This window comes from Sorex araneus, chromosome 2 (genome assembly GCF_027595985.1).
Source record: "Sorex araneus isolate mSorAra2 chromosome 2, mSorAra2.pri, whole genome shotgun sequence".
NCBI classification, from domain to species: domain Eukaryota; kingdom Metazoa; phylum Chordata; class Mammalia; order Eulipotyphla; family Soricidae; genus Sorex; species Sorex araneus.
The window spans coordinates 220,981,594-220,985,667 of record NC_073303.1 but is presented as its reverse complement, the minus strand read 5'-3'; positions in this window follow the sequence as shown (position 1 = coordinate 220,985,667).

The following is a 4,074-nucleotide window of genomic DNA, read 5'->3' as shown; positions in this document are numbered from 1 at the left end:
ACCCTACCGATACTGCTCAGGGAGATGTAGACGTCTTGGTCCACTGATCCATACCTTGATCACTTTTTCTGTGATCTCTTAAAGTCTGATTTATATCATAGAGGAGTTTGCCTCTTAATTTTATTATATTTTTCCATCATCCTAAATTTCAAAATTCATTTCTAGCCATCAGAGTACTATTTTTCTCCTACCATTTCCTTCTAGTTCAAGGTTCAAGCTATACAACTGCTGATCGTGCAACTGTGTTGCACACAGTGTTAACTTTGAAAATTTTTATGGCTAGAGCAGTATTGTTTTCTGACTAAAGAATGACAATAAAGCCCTAATTACAGCTTCTCTCCTGTACTCAGCAGCTACTGGGATTTTTTCTTTAGTTACGTAAAGAAATAACACATTTCTGAAGTTCTATAATATGTCAAAAAGTTCTAAACCTATATTTTTAAGTGATATTCACAGAACAAATATGTCTCTCTAGTGTCCAGAACCCATTGTTCATGCAACTTCTGAGTGTGAGAAGAAACGTGTAATGAACATAATACTGGGATACAGAATTTAGTATATTTAACAAGTTTTATGTCCTTCAATATATATGCTATAAAACATTTTATAATGATTACTCACAAGGTTCAATATAAAGAGGCTATGGAGATAGAACAGGAAGTAATGCTCATGCCTTGAACACAGACAACTCCAGTTCAATCCCCAGCACCATGTATGCTTCCCAGAGAACCACCAGACATGATCCCAAGTGCAGAATCACGAGTAAGCCTTGGACACCACTCAGTACAGATCAAATACAAACTAAAAAGAAAAGTAGACGTACTTGATTTTTATTCTCTCAATAGTTGCCTTAATTTACATAGTGCAAGGTAGTGGACTTCTAAGGCACTTAAGCTTAGTTTTAATGATGAATCCGTTATTTTGTTCCAGAAGGTATCAGACAAGATTATGGGTATTAGTTCAATGAGAAGTAAGACTACACTTGGGTTAGACTCATTTATTTAATAATAAATTGAATAATAGCACTGTCGCACTGTTGTCCCATTGTTTATCTATTCACTTGAGCAGGCACCAGTAACATCTCCATTGTTAGACTTGTTACTGTTTTTGTCATATCGAATATGCCATGGGTTTCTTACCAGGTTCTTTCATACAGGCTGGTACTCTGGTAGCTTGCCAAGCTATCTCAGTGGGGTGGAGGAATCAAACCCAAGGTCGGCCATATACAAGGCAAATGCCCTACCCACTGTACCATCACAATAGCCCCAACTGAATCATAATATGTAAATTATTAACAGTAAAACTGATGATATGGTTAATGACTTTATCTAATATTCCTGTTTGTTGATTTCAATTTCTTGGTTTTGAAATTTTCCAAAGCCTAATTTTATCTTTGCATGCTATTTAAAATTTATGCCATGTTCCTTTATGCAATTAAAACAAAAAAAATATATGGCTTCAACTCCAATGTATTAATTTGCTAATGTTTACACTCTTATTGGTGTCAAATAATAATGCTTATTACCAAATTTAAATCAGAAATAGAAAGGCAAGAAAAAGAGCCCTTCACACCAAAGAGTTATAATTTCTCCAAATGAGATAACAAATTTCAAATTATATATTTTCTATGGGGAATTATTACTTTTGTAATTTTCTTGATTCTTGCCCAAAGGATCATACCAGGCATGATAAAAAACAACACAAAAGAAAAATTTCTGAAAATAAATACAGTCAATGGCAAAGATATTTTATTTACAATGAAACAAATTCATTTATTATATTATAATTTTATGTAATTTATATCTACTGTGTCATGTCTAAAACATATGCAATAGCTGATGTCTAATGTATAATGTCTAGGAGATTTTAAGTCATTATGAATCTGTGAGGGGAGTCCTTCTTTTGAAGACTCATCCCATATTTGGTAAATTGCCTGCATTTCTTTGTCATTCTTCTAATAAAGTCCTTTCTGAATATATTGTATATTTGTATATATTTATGGCTGGAGCAATAGCAGTGAGGGTAGGGCATTTGCCTTGAACTTGGCCGACCTTGGTTCGATTCCTCTGCCCCTGTCACAGAGAGCAAGCTACCAAGGTTATCTTGCCCGCACAACAGAGCCTAGAAAGCTACCCGTGTCGTATTCGATATGCCAAAAACAGTAACAGTAAGTCTCACAATGGAGACATTACTGGTGCCCACTTGAAGAAATCGATGAGCAATGGGATGACAGTGATAAAGTGATATATGTATGTATATATATATATACATATATATACATTTACTATATTTAGCCCTTATGAAATTGTACAGGTATTAGGCTTTTACCTTGTATATGGCCACTACATATTAGTTCCCCAATAGCCCATATGAATACCGAATAAGGTGTATGCTCCACCAGTGATGAGTGTGGCTCAACAATAATTTTTAAACAGTTGATATGGGTACCATGAATATTTTCTCAAAGAGTGCAGTACATTGTTGCGTGAATATTCGTGCAGTTGGAGGCACTGAGATAAGGAAGTTATGTGTTCTTGGAGGGTCTAGGTTCTCTCTGTCTCTTAGACAAAGGTAGAGAGCCCAGTGGTCTCCTTTTATTGGTCATGGTACCCCTAAAGGGCACAATACAGTGATGTCACCAAAGGCATCAAAAGAAGCTACAGGAAGAACATTGAGGCAGTAGAATATGAATTAGTTCCTTGCATCTGCAGGCCAGTAATCTTGGCCTCAAGAAAGAAGATACAAAACCAAAACTGAAACCTTTCTTGGACTAAAAGCACTTGGATTTACATCCCAAAGACAAAACTGAGCTGCCACATGAAATCTACATCCCAAAGACTAGGCTGGGCCAGAGCCTACAATTTACAGTATCAAAGGTCAGGCCTGGCTAACACCATCTGCATGTCCAAGACCAGCCAGGCTTCTGTGAGAGAAGGAAAACTGCTCTTTTCAGGAATACTGAAATTATTTTTCTGAAGGCAGCTTGAAGGGGGAAAATGTTCAGCTTCATCCAAACCAGTCAGGACACACAAGAAATCTCGCCCATGTTCATGGGTCCCTGTGTTCCTGTCCGTAGTACGGTACAGTATACATGGGCTCACCCTGACAGCTCAGTCCAGCCTCAACAGTACATAGCTTTCATGCTTCAAGACCTTTGATAGTATCACCAGCAATCTGATAACTGTTATGTGTAAACATAGTATTGTATTGTCAAAAATCCACTGCCAGGACATTTATCAACATTTATTACTAAGAGCAAAATTCAACTATGCACAGCTCCTATCAGTAATGCTTAGCTCACTTACCATAGACTTATTTAAATTTATAGAACATCTTTACTGCCCTCTGTTTTTCACTTCACAGTGAAAAAAATAAAACCTGAAAAAATCTAGGCACTGAGAAAATCACGAATCACGAATCACAAAATCACGTTGATCGTCGAATTACTCAAGCAGTCTCAGTAGCCTCTCCATTCGTCCTATCCCTGAGATGTTAGAAGCCTCTCTCTACTCGGCCTCCCCAACAATGCTGCATTGGAGGCTCTTTCAGGGTCAGGGGAATGACATCCTGCTTGTTACTGAGAAAGTACACATTAGGAATTCTTATGGGTATAATCTAGAGTAAATATCCAGAGACATAAGTAGATTTTGAATGGTTTGGGCTGTATAGCAACAAAGGATAGGAGTTAATGTTTTGCTAACTTGCTTGATTGCTTTCTAAAATTTGCTAACATGATCAATTGCTTTCTGTAACTTGCTGATTTGCTTGATTGCAACACCTTATGGTTTGACCTAAACTAAACAAAGACCTGTTTCAGGAAATGAGACTGCCCAGACATTTGGTAATGTTCCAGGAAAGGCATGGACTTTTAGAGAAAATTATTTTAGCAAAGCAGAATGTCACTGACCCCCCCCCCCTTGATCCCGAATAATAAGGATGTTTATCAAAATAACCTTGGAAGAATGAGGATGTTGAACAATGTAAACTTGGAAAAATGAGGATGTTGATTAAAGTAATTTTGTTTTCTAAGGTGTATAAAAAGGGCCTAGACTCTGTATACGGGGCTCTCTTTAT